This window comes from Hemiscyllium ocellatum, chromosome 39 (assembly GCF_020745735.1).
Source record: "Hemiscyllium ocellatum isolate sHemOce1 chromosome 39, sHemOce1.pat.X.cur, whole genome shotgun sequence".
NCBI classification, from domain to species: Eukaryota; Metazoa; Chordata; class Chondrichthyes; order Orectolobiformes; family Hemiscylliidae; genus Hemiscyllium; species Hemiscyllium ocellatum.
This window is the reverse complement of record NC_083439.1, coordinates 19,508,514-19,524,240: the sequence shown is the minus strand read 5'-3', so window position 1 is coordinate 19,524,240 and position 15,727 is coordinate 19,508,514. Positions and strand designations below refer to the sequence as shown.

At 41.6% G+C, this 15,727-nt stretch overlaps 1 protein-coding gene across 2 annotated transcripts in view; it reads right to left on the bottom strand.

Annotated features, from left to right (window-relative positions):
* Positions 1–5,800, bottom strand: part of atp8b4 (ATPase phospholipid transporting 8B4) — a 258,094-nt gene extending 252,294 nt beyond the window's left edge. For both annotated transcript variants that reach the window (XM_060853370.1, XM_060853371.1), the window contains exon 1: positions 5,401–5,800. The gene's annotated coding sequence lies outside the window, so the exon portion shown is untranslated. The remainder of the gene's footprint in view (positions 1–5,400) is intronic.
* Between the last annotated feature and the right edge of the window lie 9,927 nt (positions 5,801–15,727).

The following is a 15,727-nucleotide window of genomic DNA, read 5'->3' as shown; positions in this document are numbered from 1 at the left end:
ATGTTTGGTGGTAAGGTAGTAACTACTCAATTGTGAGATCCTAAAGCTGTCATTTAAAACTTGAAGGAAAAATCAGAAACATTTTTTAAAGTCCAGATTACAATTTATTTTTTGTATTATTGCCATGTTTTCTTGGGCTGGTGAAGCCTGGAATGGGACTCTGGCAGTGACATGGCATGGTCTGGTAAAGCCCAGAGCAGGACTAGAGAAGGAGAAGTTGCATTCACTTTAAGTTATCTTCCTTTTGTCTATATTCGGTTAATGAGAATACCGCCAATGCATAGCGACGTTATAAACTTTTCATCATATTTTATATTGAATAAACGAATCAATTCAATTCACTTTTCATGCCATTGCCCACATGCTCAAGGGAGAATGAACTAGAAGTATTTTCCTCAAGTGAGTTGATCCAGAATGTTGGAAAGGGAAAGGGAGTAATAACCTGATAATTTAGGAACAAAATCTGGAAGCACTCTTCATATGATAAACAGGTCAACTCTCTCCTTAATAGGTAAAAACAATGACTGCAGATGCTGGAAACCAGATTCTGGATCAGTGGTGCTGGAAGAGCACAGCAGTTCAAGGCAGCATCCAAGGAGCAGCGAAATCGACGTTTCGGGCAAAAGCCCTTCATCAGGAATAAAGGTAGTGAGCCTGAAGCGTGGAGAGATAAGCTAGAGGAGGTTGGGGGTGGGGAGACAGTAGCATAGAGTACAATGGGTGAGTGGGGGAGGGGATGAAGGTGATAGGTCAGGGAGGAGAGGGTGGAGTGGATAGGTGGAAAAGGAGATAGGCAGGTAGGACAAGTCCAGACAAGTCATGGGGACAGTGCTGAGCTGGAGGTTTGGAACTAGGGTGAGGTGGGGGAAGGGGAAATGAGGAAACTGTTGAAGTCCACATTGATGTCCTGGGATTGAAGTGTGCCAAGGTGAAAGATGAGGCATTCTTCCTCCAGGCGTCTGGTGGTGAGGGAGTGGCGGTGAAGGAGGCCCAGGGCCTCCATATCCTCGGCAGAGTGGGAGGGGGAGATGAAACGTTGGGCCACGGGGCGGTGTTGTTGATTGGTGCGGGTGTCCCGGAGATGTTCCCTAAAGCGCTCTGCTAGGAGGCGCCCAGTCTCCCCAATGCAGAGGAGACCGCATCGGGAGTAACAGATACAATAAATGATATTAGTCGATGTGCAGGGAAAACTTTGATGGATGTGGAAGGCTCATTAAGGCCTTGGATAGAGGTGAGGGCAGAGGTGTGGGCGCAGGTTTTACAGTTCCTGCGGTGGCAGGGGAAAGTGCCAGGATGGGAGGGTAGGTTGTAGGGGGGTGTGGACCTGACCAGGTAGTCACGGAGGGAAAGACGGAAAGGAGTGGGGAGGGAAATGTATCCCTGGTGGTGGGGTCTTTTTGGAGGTGGCGGAAATGTCGGTGGATGATTTGGTTTATGCAAAGGTTTGTAGGGTGGAAGGTGAGCACCGGGGCGTTCTGTCCTTGTTATGGTTGGAGGGGTGGAGTCTGAGGGCGGAGGTGTGGGATGTTGACAAGATGCGTTGGAGGGCATCTTTAACCACATGGGAAGGGAAATTGCGGTCTCTAAAGGAGGAGGCCATCTGGTGTGTTCTGTGGTGGAACTGGTCCTCCTGAGAGCAGATACGGCGGAGGCGGAGGAATTGGGAATACGGGATGGCATTTTTGGAAGCGGTAGGGTGGGAAGAGGTGTAATTCAGGTAGTTGTGGGAGTCGGTGGGTTTGTAAAAAATGTCAGTGTCAAGTCGGTCGTCATTAATGGAGATGGAGAGGTCCAGGAAGGGGAGGGAGGTGTCAGAGATGGTCCAGGTAAATTTAAGGTCAGGGTGGAATGTGTTGGTGAAGTCGATGAATTGCTCAACCTTCCCGCGGGAGCACGAGGTGGCGCCAATGCAGTCATCAATGTAGCAGAGGAAGAGGTGGGGAGTGGTGCCGGTGTAATTACGGAAGATCAACTGTTCTTCGTAGCCAACAAAGAGACAGGCATAGCTGGTGCCCATACGTGTGCCCACGGCTACCCCTTTGGTCTGGAGGAAGTGGGAGGATTCAATGGAGAAATTGTTAAGGGTGAGGACCAGTTCGGCCAAACAAATGAGAGTGTCGGTGGAAGGGTTCTGTTGGGGACATCTGGAGAGGAAAAAGCGGAGGGCTTGGAGGCCCTGGTGGATGAAGGTGTAGAGGTCTCTCCTTAATAGGGCTATGTCAATTAAATGTTCAAGACTGAGAAGGGTTAATTTCATAAGGCATAGTAATGGAGTGATATAGGACAAAAGTAAGTAGAATTGAGGTCCACATCAACCCTGGTCTAACAGAATGGAAAAACACACCTAACTGACTGAATACCCGAATCCTTTCCCTATGTTTCTGTGATTAAAACAAAATCAGGAAGAAGGTAAAACAGTCCAGACAGTTTAATTCACTGATGCACACAAATTAACTGATAAGACAATTTAACTCCACCATTTTCAGATCAAAAGGAATCAAAACGAATGTTGAAACAAAAATATTCTTATGAAGTTATACACTTAAGCACTGAGGGAGGATATTTTTCATCTATCAGTTCTCAAGCAGATTTAAAAATTTCATGACATGGGGGCAAGGTTTCCCATTGTTCATTCAGTCGAAAGGAAAGTTAGCTTTCAGACAGCAGTGCTACACTTGGACCAGGAGTGAGTAATATTGATAGTTTGGGCCAGAATAGAAAAATATTTAGAAACCTACTTGACAAACTGGTATACAAAATTACATTGTATAATCACTTCATCCAGCCTAAGAAAGAACAATATCATCAACGCACAATACGGACAGTATGACCATTTAAGTATCCATCACATTATGCTTCTAGCAAAAAGACAGTGAATTGTATATGGAAATATGGCAAAACAAATTGTAGAAAATATAATCTCATGTTCCAGAGGACAGTAATCTCTCTCACGGATGAGGTAACATTTTTAAATCAATTAAACTGCATTGCTACAACTCAATGTTGTCTTGACCCTGCAATGTTCACCCATTGGATTGTGTATTGATGAAGAACATGGAACTTCTTGTTAATACTTCACATCCATGCATTATATTTCCAAATTCATATAAAATGAAAATTAGCTTTCATCATTACTGTTCAGTGCTAACAATACTAACCACACTTGCTGCAACATTCAGATATTTGTCAACTTCTATTGCAAAACTCAAATTTAACAAAATGTATGACTAAAAAGCACAAGAGGAAAATCTTATGAGTAATAAACATTGACCAAGTCTATTCCACCAAAAATCACCTGATTTTCAATCATTTACTAATCAGAGTAAGACTGAAGAAAATCACCATCCATGTATATTTATCCACATGAATTACATGTGATTTGTTGCTTAATCTTCAAAACCCACTACCCAAGAAAAGGCAGCCTCACTTCATTTTGAAATAAGACAAAGTAGTAACTCGAGAAAGTATTGATTTTATAAACTGTACACAGAATACAAAATAAAAGAAATGCTGTGCTACACTGTACTCTACAGTTGAACATCTAGCCAATACCATACTTCGCTCTATCATCTATCTTTTTCTTGGTTCTAGGTTGAACCTCCATCACGAGAAGAATTTAGACATTAACATGTTCAAAACATTTAAAAGATGGACTTATTGCTTAGCCTGCTAATGATTTACTTCAAGACAAGGTAGGCCCAAAAAGTGAAGAATAGAACTACCAATGAATAACAGCAGAGTAATAACTAAAGACACAAGGATTTGTGAAAAATCCCATCTGATTAACTGTACAGCTGTAGACATATAACTAGTATAACTGTAGACATCTAGAAGCATCTGGGTGTCTGAATAAGTAATGCTTATCTGTATAATGGAGTTGGTGGGAGGAGAGTAGATGACTGTATGAAATGTGTCCCAACACTGAGGATTTGAGATAACATCACAAAAACCGCAGAAACTTTGACTGTAACTTTCAAAACGAAGTTAAACAAATACTTGAGGAGGAAAGAAAATCACAAGGAAATGGGGATAGAGGCAGGAACTAGAATTTCAAATGGCCTCCATTTGTGCTAAATTTACTATAATTTGAGAAGTGGACCCAAGTGAAAGCAGCTCATTCATGTGACCACAATTCTACACATTTATAATTGACGCAATCTAAAACAAATCCTTCCAACATGCTGTAAAAATAAGACTCAACTTCAGCACACCTGCACATGCCACAGAATTTGATGATGGAGTTAAATGCCTGCAGTATTCCTCCCGAACCATGAGGAAAAAATTAAAACAAAGATTTGCATGTTACACAGCACAGTTTAAGTTGCAGTGCAAGCCATCTGGGAGTTGAGATCATCTTAACAAAGTATTCAAATTCTGCACATACTGTTTATATTGCCATCTCAACCCCTCCATAAATTCTACCATGCAACAGATTGTGCTCATAAACGTTTTAGTACACAGGAATTTAGTACTGTAGACCCCAATTAGTTCATCATTCTCATGAAACAAAACACGTGTCAGCCATTGAACCCAATTTACCCTTTATATAGTTCAGCAAATATATGTTGAAATTCATTTTAAATGCCTTAATTGGTCCCCTTCAATGGTGGTATATTTTGTATTCTGGGAACTCGTGGTAAAGAACTGTAACATTTTCTTTATGTTGATCCCATAGATACGTCCCAGGGGCATAAGTGGAAGGAATCTTAACCTATTTGATCTGAACATCCCCTCCCTATTCCTTAGCTTTACTTCATCTCCATGACCAGTATCCCTGGCTTTATGGTGCTAAAGCAACCCTGTTCTGCAACTGCAATGCAAAATGAGATGCCTATGATCCATCAGCTGCTCCTAAGAATGATCTTACCTCCCCAAAGGCCATTATCATATGTAAGTGGACTTTGGTGAAGAGGTATGGTGCCGAAGTTCCAACATTAGCCTTTGTTTATGGGCTCCAAGTGATCTGAAGTGTTGCCCCGCCGGCTGAATACCGTACAGACAACATGTCAAAACTACCGAGCCCACAACCTCAGTGGCCAATTAGAGTTAAGGCGGTGCTAATGACCGCTTCACCTCTTCAGCAACAAACTGCAGCCTTTACCGCCAGCTCCTAAATAGTCATGGAAGCTCAAGGAATGCTCGCATTTCCCACTCCTGCCTCTTCAAACACAGCCACCAAGGGACTTTCTCACACACACACACGTTACAACGTCTCGCCCCCAAAAAACTATTACTCTCCGCTGCTCGTTTATTGCAGACGCTCAGAATAAGAGAAGTTCAAGGTTGGGCACTTCTGTTAAACGGATTTCCTGCCTCCCCCCCACACCCCCCGTCCCTCCTGCAAGGGGGGAGGGGGTGAGCCAAACCTCTAAGTTGTAGCCTCCTCAGTTCGGTACTCACCGGGCTCCCCGTTTCTCACCAACTCGCGGTGCAGAAATGAAACCGGAATCTAGCGGCTGCGAGCTGGGTTCAGCCCTGAGTGTTAGTCACTGCAGAGAGAGAGAGAGAAGGGGGGAAACTCCTGTCACTGCTGGAGGATGAGCACTGGAGCTGAAGAGCTTTGTCTGGTCGGGGGATGAGAGGCAGACGGAGACGCCGCTTTGGACGGGGCGGGTGGTTCTGCACTGGGCAGGAACAAGGGGGAAGCTGCAGAACCCCACTCGATGCTGAGAGGGGAAGGAAAGACGCCTTTAGCTCCCAACTAGCCTGGCCACAGGTTGCACTCTAGCGCTTGAAGCGTTCAGTGCATTTGAACAAACATTTCCATCGAGCTTGGTGCTGGCTAGCAGAGCACTGACGTGTTCCATCACAGCGTTAGCGTTCGCACGTATAGGAAGTCGCTTTGATCCCCCCAAGATTGGGAAAGACTTCAGTGTAACACGACATTGTTTATCTGCAATCCAATTCTCTTCGTTTTTTTTCAATTCATGGTGATGTGGCGATTCCTTCCTCACATTTAATATGGGGGCGGTTTATATTTTTGACTAAGAAAGAGATGTTACACCCAAATTCCCCTCTCCCTCCAATTGTTTTTTTTAAACATGCTAGATTCCAGTTTCCTCCCATTTTCTTTCAAAGTATCAGTGATTTTCCACTCTGCTCTCGAAAGTGCACCAATCGGGACACACTGGGTTTCCCATTAAAAAAAATACTCATTTTTATCTAACCTTACATGACTCAATGTGTGTTTCGTTTTATAATTATTCGTTTTATCACCTTAATGGGGCTACATGCATAGAGACAAGATACAAGAGAGGTCATTCGGACTAGGCAGGCCATGCTGATGTTTACTCTTTATTTGAGCTTCCTCCCATGTTTTCTCATCCAAATCTACCATCTAATTTCATCTCCCTCAGCCTGACCAGTGTCCCCACACAATTCCCTGTGGCAGTGAGTTCACCATTCCAATACTTTGGGTATAAATATTGGTCTAGATGGCGCAAGTTTCATTAATCCAAGTGCAAATAGCAGTCTAACAAAGATTGCTGTTTAAGAAGCATGCCAATTGAAAACACCCACCAATGCACAAAAAGTAAACATATTTAATGGTGGTTTTTTTAGGAAAGCATGTCATTTCTGCTGTTGATGTTCCAGCACCACTAGCTTTGGAAGTCCAGGCTCCATATGGGTGGTGAAAAGGCCTCAATATAAGGGCAGGCAGCCAGAAAGACCCTTCCCAGAGTTGATGGTCACTTTGACCAGGGCCCAGGAGCTGATACCCCAGCAGGACATCTGACACGTCCCCACAACGTGACCAAAGTTCAGGAGAGTGTGACTCAAGTGTAGACAGAAAGCAGTCCCTTTAAGTGATAATACTCACTGCATGATTATCTCTATGGACTCGGTCAGTTCAGCTCCTTAAATCTCCTGAATTGGAAACCTGTTTGAAATAATATTGGAAGAAGCTTTCTCTCCCATTCCATACAATTAAAACCATCAATCTCTGGGTCAGGGTCAGCAAATGGATGTCATAGCTTTCCTCATTTTTACTTGGTGATCTTGTGGATAACACTGGTGAAACTGGGTGTGTGGGTTTAATGAAATTTCTCAAAAAAATTTCTTTGAGCTGGGCATCAGCCTTGCTCTTTTATATAAAATGAATCTTTTATAATAAGCTCACAAATTGGGGTTAACTGGAACATTCAAACAAAGAACAAAGAGTAGGCCACCTGGCTCTTTGAACCTGCTCAACCATTCAATAAAGTCAAGGCCAATCTGATTATAATCTCAACTCTACATTTTGCATATCTCCAATAAGTTGCTATCGCCTTTCTCCCCTCGAAGATACGGTCAAACTTGGCCTTAAAAATATTTCAAGATTCTGCATCCTCTGCCTTTTGAAAAAGGGAATTGTAAAAAAACACACAACCCTCTGTGAAAAAAAAGTTTCTTCATCTCTCTCTCTCTAAAACAGGGGATCCCTTAATTTTAACCTATGACCCTAGTTGTAGGTTTTCCCACACAGGAAACATCCTTTCAACATCCACTTGGTCAAGTCTCATCAGGATTTTATATAATTCAATTAAGTCACCTCTGACTGGTCTAAACTCCAGAGGATACTGGCCTGGGCTGTCTAGCCTTTCCTTATAATGAAATTCACACTTTGCAGGAAATGTTTCGTAAACCTTCTCTGAATTGTGCCCAATGCATTAACATCCTTCCCTAAGTATAGTGACCAGTACTGTACACAGTAATCCAGATGCAGTCTGATCGATGCTCAGCATAACTGAAGTGGAAACATTTGCATTGAAATCCCCCCTCAATAAAGCAAACATTCTGTGTGTTTTTGTGATTGCTTGTTGTACCTCTTGTGATTTTCAATCTTTTGTGATTTATTCACCAGGACAACCAGATCTCTTTGCATCTGAGAACTCTACAACTTATCACCATTTAGATAATGCTGCAAGTCACAAGATACCAGGTATTGGATGAAGGAGCAGTGCTCTGAAAATTTATTATTCCAAATAAACCCGTTGGACTATAAACTGATGTCATGTGACTTCTGACTTTGTCCATTCCAGTCCAACACTGACACCTCCATATCATTTCAGTAATTTCTGACAACATGGACAATTTCACATTTTCCCACTTCATTCTCCATTTGTCAGATTTTTGGCCACTCACTTATCCTTTCAACATCCCCTTGAAGGATCCTTAAGTCATTGTCATAACTTTCTTCCTACTTATCCTTGTGCCGTCAGCAAATTTAGTACCACATGTTTGATCTCTTCATCAAAATTATTTATGCAAATCTCCCTTTGACAAAACCATGGCTCTGCCTGATTACCTTGAACACATCAAAGTGCCCTGTTGTAACATCATTAATAATAGCTTCTAACAATTTCCTAATGACTGATGTTAAGTTACCTGGGCTATAATCTCCTGCTTTCCGTCTCCCTCCTCTTCTGAATAAAGAAGTAATCAATAATAAGCATTAGTTATTTTGCAACCTTCCTTTAACGCAAGATGATCAGCTTTGACTGTCTACAAGTGAGTTTTCTTAGTGTCCTGTCTAACATTTATCACTTAACCAATATAACTGCAAAAAAATTGATATTTAATCTGATTGCTGTTTTGGAAACATTGCCATGCACTAAACTAAATGCTGCACTTACCTACATTACAAATGTTGCCTATTTAACCTTTCAAAAATACAGCATTGACTGAAAATCACTTTGGTATATTGTAAGATCAAGATCCAACTTGTGTACAATTTTGATTTTTTTTCTGATGCTGATCTTTCACTCCTTGCTTTTTCAGTATAATCTGATTAAGTGAAGCACCTGCTGTTAGTTTTCAGGTCCTTTCATTTCTCCAGGACTTTAATACATTATTGTGTATTCATAATTGCAACAATTTAGTAGAATTGTTTTTAATGGCCATTTCAGAGGTCGTTTTGCCTCGTGCCATTGTCACTTTTATCATTTGATCACTTTTGCCTTCCATCCCTGTCTCTGTGCTTGTTTAAAAAATGTTAGAAATCTGATTTCTCAGAGTTCAGAATAATCGACCATTGATTTGAAAATATTAACCCCTCAGCTGGAAATTTCCCAATATTTGGCTTTTGTCAATTTCGGGGAGTTTAATGGAAGGTTTCTCTCTGTGAGCTGTAGCAAGTATCCTCGGGTAATTTCATGGTGCTACCCTCATTAACCAGCACCATGCCTCCACGCAATGCTCTTATAATATTTTGCACTCACTAGCAGCAGAAGTGCTCGCCACTTCAGGGGCCTTCAGAGAGCCTGATGGCAACACCACATACAAAGCCCATCTGTGTCCCAGTTCAAATGCTGTAAACCAGGAATTGGACTTTCCCAGAGGGAAGAGATGGCAGATAGAGAAAACATTCACCCAACTTTGTCAACAGGGAACTGCACTTCCCAGTGGATGAGATGGTCTCTTTCCACAGGACTGCTGGAGGAACCCACAGCACCAGGACAGATCCAAAGTTGCCACTTTGGCCAGTGCTGTATCAACAGTCCAGAGAAATGTTCAACAATGCAAAAAGGAAGTAAATAATCCTCTGTGCTCTATAAGGGTAACTACCAACTTTCTCTCTGTTAACTTAGACCTAATCTAACATAACTAGTACAACTCCCCTCCCCGTCCCTCACCCACCAGCCAGAGTTTATGTCTCCCACTCTCAATGTTGCCTGCAGCATCTTCCCTCATTCATACTCTCCGACTCCATTAAATCCCCGTCCCAAATAACCACCCCTTCCTGCATTTTCCAGCTCCTACTCACTGTCTTGGGACAGCTCACTGCCACTTTCCCAGCTGCACCAACACTAGCAGCTGTGCCAGAGACTTTCATCTCACTCAATCCCTGTTCTTGTCTCATTCCAGGAGAAAGTGAGACACAAGGAGCAGGTCAACGAGGTGTGGTGCCTGACATCCGTCCTCCTCACCTCCTGCTAGGAGGGAATTCTTGCCTCAGAGGGAGAGGACCTTGCCTGCTCATATTGTGAAGCTGAGACCTCCATGCCTCAAGTAAGGATCATTGTCAAGTGCTGTGCTACTCTTTTGTCATGATCAATGCCATTTTAACACTGCCGAGCCCCCATTCCTGTCTCCCAACGCATTCCCTTTCTTGTCTCCTGCCAGGACGGGCACCATCCATGCAGTCTCCTCCTTGAAGAGACCAGACCCTCCAGCTAACACATCCACTTTCACCTCAGAATGTGCACCAGTGAGGCTGTCTTCTGCAACCTCCACCAGCTCAGAGCGTGACATCTCACTTGGGTCATGAGCTAAGTTAGAGTTGGGAACGTGTTCTGGTAACACAGCCAGCTAAGGAAGAAATGCTCCAAGGCACCAACACTTGGAGGACCCCAGAAGACCAGCATGTGCTCAGGTCCTCAGTGTAATACAACAGGGAGGGTAGCCATCCTGAGCACCACACTATTATAAACCTGTCTGAAGGACAGCTGTTCTTTCCTCGTGTCCAAGCTAGCATAAAACATTCCATGTATGAATGAGGGAACATCTGATGTTATAAAGGTTTATATTAGTTTGTAAATTTAACTTTTATTGAACAATAGAAAAGGTGATGAACGAAGATACCAGCGAGCTGCATTTGCAGCTGAGAATAGACAGTGGCTGCTTGCTTTTCCAGCATTATTGCATTTATAATCATTGAATGGTGACTTCAGCCAACTCAGTTCCAGTGAATGCAATTACTGACAGACTGACCAATGCTGCTGCATCAAAGGGTAGTGAAGGTGATGTTCCTCATCATCAGAGTTCTCTCTTACCTGCTCAGAAAAGTGCTGCAGCTCTCAGAGATCCTCGGCCTCAGTTGCCCAGACACAGCACCTGAGGATCATGTAGTGCACCCTGTCTGTACTGTGCAGCAATAAGCTGCTGGACTGTGCAGTCATTGGAACCTCATCTCATGGAGATGTCTATGGCCCTTGATGACCCTATTGCATTATAGTATGCTGAATGAGCTGAAGAGACAAGTTACCACTCTGACACTCAGTGTCAGCAATTGATGCTGTCTAGTTTCCCTGTGCTGCCTGGGGAATTAGCAACCTGTATATCAATGAAGTGCCATCACTGGAACGTTATAGCATACAAACAGGTCCCTTATTGCTGAGGAGAAAGTGAGGACTGAAGATGCTGGAGATCAGAGCTGAAAAATGTGTTGCTGGAAAAGCGCAGCAGGTCAGGCAGCATCCAATATCCAAAACGTCAATTTTCCTGCTCCTTGGATGCTGCCTGACCTGCTGCGCTTTTCCAGCAACACATCTTTCAGCCCTTATTGCTCACCAGCATGATCCTAATCCAGTCCTTGAAGCCTTTTGCAGAAAATCGGACTTCTCTTTCTTGACATCAAGAATTCCATCTTCTCATTTTTGTCACATTTTGCCAACTGTTTCACCACTGCTCACATCATTCAGGGACTGGGAAAATTCCACTCCGCAGGTGCTGCTTGACCTGCTGAATATTTCAAGCACTTCCTCTCTTTATTTCAGCATTTTCCTTTTGTACAATTTTATGGAATAATGCATAATTCCGGAAAAGACTATTGCATTCCAGTGTACGTACCCATACATCATTTATTTGTCAAACATCTTACTTATTGATCTCGTGAACATTTGACATTATCTGGAAAAAAAAGAACAGTTGAGCACAAAAATGTCATCACATATGATGCTCACACTGTGATCAGTGATGGGTGCTGAAATGGCACAAGATATTGTATAAAATAATAACAAAATTAAAAATAATACACTTGTTTATATCCGCAGGAAGGAATGTAAAGATTTTGGAATGAAGCTATGTGAGTTGTTAAGGGTTACTTGCATAGCATTATTGCTTTATCATACTGAAGAATCCTTTTAGAATCCTTCTGCTAATTTATATTGATAAACTAGGATATTAGGTGGACACACCAGCCCTGCAGTTCTTATCTTTGTTACTCCAAATCCCGCTGCTGTGAGGCACAAAATACAAGCCTATCCTGACTCATCGTCCATTCATTTATTTACTTCCCTTTTCTGTGTAATTTCTTTAGCAGAAAGGCTAAGATCAGAATTTGAACAAGAATCACAGACAGATGACTCAGTTAATTTAGTATAGGCATATTCAATATTATATTTGGGCAGGACATTCAGATTTCCTCATCGTACTTGCATTTTCGTTGCACCAGTGTGTTTAAGATGTCATAGAGTCATACAGCACAGAAACAGACCCTTCAACTCAACTCATCCATGCTGACCAGTTTTCCTAAACTGAACTAGTCCCATTTGTCTGCATTGGGCCCATATCCCTCGAAACCTCTCCTATCCATGTACCTGTTCAAGTGTCCTTTAAACGTTGTAATTGTACCTACCTCGGCCACTTCCCGTAGCAATTCTATACGTGTACCACCTTGTATATGTAAAGGTTGCCCCTCAGGTCCCCTTTAAATATTCCATCAATGCCCTCTAATTTTAGACTCCCCTACCCTGGGCGGAAGACTGCAGCTATTCACCTTATCTATGTCCCTCTTGATTTTAGAAACCTCTATCAGGTCACCCCTTCAGCCTTCTACGCTCCAGGGAAAAAATCCCAGCCTATCCAGAGAAACAAATACTGCCAATCAATAAAAGAATAAAATGCTTTTATATTGTACAGTGTTTAAAGTAGTTGTTATTACTTCAGAATTACCAGTGAGATAAGTGGTAAGAAGAAAATCTTTGCAAAGCATAAATTTTATCTAATATTAATCTGACTTATCAGCATCATTCTATGGATGATATACTTATCATTTTTGTTTGAATCTGGAATTCTTAGTTCTTTTTTATAAAGAGCAGAGTGCTTGTGGAATCTAACTGGCTTTCTAACCCATGTTGATGCAGTTACTTAATTCATTCTCAGTTGTTTGCTCTTCTTATGCTTCCTTTTCTCATGCACTGAAGTTACACCTTCATTGTGTTCTACTGACAGATTGGTTCAAATATCATTCACTGACCATTTTGGTTGTGTAATTTTAATTTGAATGGGTTTACCAATGGCACTACTGGGTGTTTGTAATAAATTTCACTTCCTATGTTCCTTCTCAAACGACCACAGTCTCATGTTATCTTTCCAATTTAACCGACCTTTCAGTTTGATGATGACCAATGTACTCATTTCTGCTACTTTAAGTAACATTCTCACTGAACCAGAACCTTTCTCCTCTCTCAGAGTAAACTTATTCCATGCAACAACGTACATGAATAGGTAAAGTTTGCAAGGATATAGGCCTGGAGCAGGCAGATGGGACTAGTTTAATTTGAGATTATGTTTAGCATGGACTGGTTGGACCAAAGGATCTGTTTCCGTGAAGTATGACTCTATAAGTACTCAGGGCGGTTAACTATTTTTGCATTAAATGAATTTAGTATATTTTGTACTGAAATGTTACTGTTGTGTTAGACATAGCTCCCAAGGAATGAATTTCATAGTCATGAACTGAGAGATGTGGATCTTAGAAAGGAAGGAAGTGGTGTAGTATGATGCCACTCGGTTAATAATCCAAATGACCAAGCTAATGCCTTGAAGTTCAAATTCCAAAATAGCAGTCTGTGAAATTTAGAATGAATATTTTAAAGCTAGAATTCAAATTTACAAGCTAATTTCTGTTGATTGCTGTAAAAACCGATCTAGTTCCTTCCTTTCAGGAAGGAAATCTGCTATCCTTACTCGGTCTGGTCTACATGTGACTCTAGATCCACAGCAATGAGGTTGACTCTTAACTGCCCTCTGGGCAATAAGGAAGGGCAGTATATGCTGGCCTAGTCAGTGACATCCACATCCCATGAACAAATGTTTCAAAATTGAGGAAGGTGAGGCAATATTGTGAATTGGTTCCTGTGACACCACTCTATGGAAGTCACCTAAGCAGTCTCCGAATCATCCAAACATGTTATTGTCAGAATGGGTAATTCATTTGAGTACAAGAGGAGCTGGTAGACCTATTGACCAACTTCTGGACATTTAAAGCTGGAAGAAGGTCAGTTGCCAAGTCCTATGTTTCCTGCTGAACTGGGATTGTATGTCAGACATCATGGCATCACGCCCATTCAAAAAAACATGGGTAAGGGGGGATTGGATAAAAGCATATTCTCCTTAAAATTATACCAGCCAATTTCAAAACAATTGCAAATCAGAACAGTTTTACTTAGCCTGCTGCCAGGAACAATAACAATTTCCAAACAAATAATATTCAGTGGAAACAATACAAATTTCCATAAGTTTTGAATTATACAACATAGGATAGAAAATAGGATAGGAATTGGTAATAAAAGATTGAATTAACAGATCATTTTAATAATGGGACATAGCACAATGAAAAGCTTGTGAAACATTCATTCTTTCTTACACCATATTCCCCATTGTCACCAAAATGAAAATCACTGCTGTGTAATATGAGGCTGTGGGTAGGGATTAGAGCATGCACTTCACTCACTGGATTGTCTTTGTGCCTTGCAGATTTTTTGCTACAATGAGATCAGAAGTCTACTTGACATTCTCTGTGGTTTAGCCAACCTTCAGTGTGAGGGGGTGTGCATAATGATGAACAATTCAGCATGCGGATAATTATAATACTTTGCAAAATGCAGGTTTCCTTCATTCAGAAAATAAAAAGGAAAAGTTAAGCACCCTCTGAATTTTGTATTAAAGTCCATGGATCACATGCTGTCCAATAACATTCATTACATTTTCAGTCATTTACATACTATTTATGAGTTTTATAAAGTAGGGGATTGAGTTGTCACATAGTCTATTTGTCCTGTAACCTATTTGTGAAATGATGCCTTTACTACTCAATTCCAAAACATTTACTTTCAGGATGTTGCCAGATATGGAGGGTTTGAGTTTAAAAAAAGGCTGGATAGGCTGGGACTTTATAAAGTGAAGTGTAGGAGGCTGTGGACTGACCTTACAGACATTTAGAAAATCATGAGGGGTATAGATGAGGTTAAAGGTCGGTGTCTTTTCCCAAGGATGGGGCACTTCAAGACGAGAAGGCATATTTTTAAGGTGAGGGGAGAGAGGTTTAAAAAAGACACGAGGGGCAACTTATTTACATAGAGGGTGAATTGCATGTGGAACAAACTACCAGAGGAAGTGGTGGATGTGGGCATAGTTACAATGTTTAAAAGACACTTAGTTAAGTCCATGAATAGGAAAGGTTTAGAGGGATATGGGCTAGGAGCAGGCAGGTGGGACAAGTTTAGTTTGGGATTATGGTCAGCATGGACTGTTTGGACGGAAGGTTCTGTTTCTGTGCTGTATGACTCTATGACTCAATGCGATTGCCTGCCTTATAGTTGTTAGCCATTACTGAATAAATCAGATGACATTTTCTGAGTCTGTCACTCAGATTGCTCAGTTGGACGGAAGACGTTTTTATTCTCTTGAACTTATGGCATTTATCAGTGTGTTTGACACTTCTCATGGTAAATTCTTTGAGACTTTATTTTCATTAAATTCTTTTTGTTTAGTTGAAAAGGTCTCTCATTGGCTTCTGTAACCTTATTCTCTAACCTTTAACTAGTGGATGTAGAAGGTATTCACAAGAGACACACACAAAATGATACTAATGGTGATATCAAAGTCACATAGAAATAGCAAGAGCTAGAATGGCACAGATGCTTGAATCTGGTGTGCAGAGAATATGAATGTATGGGTATGGATCAAGTTATATATAAAGTATTCTTGCCCAAAGATACATGGACTCCAGTGCCATACTTTG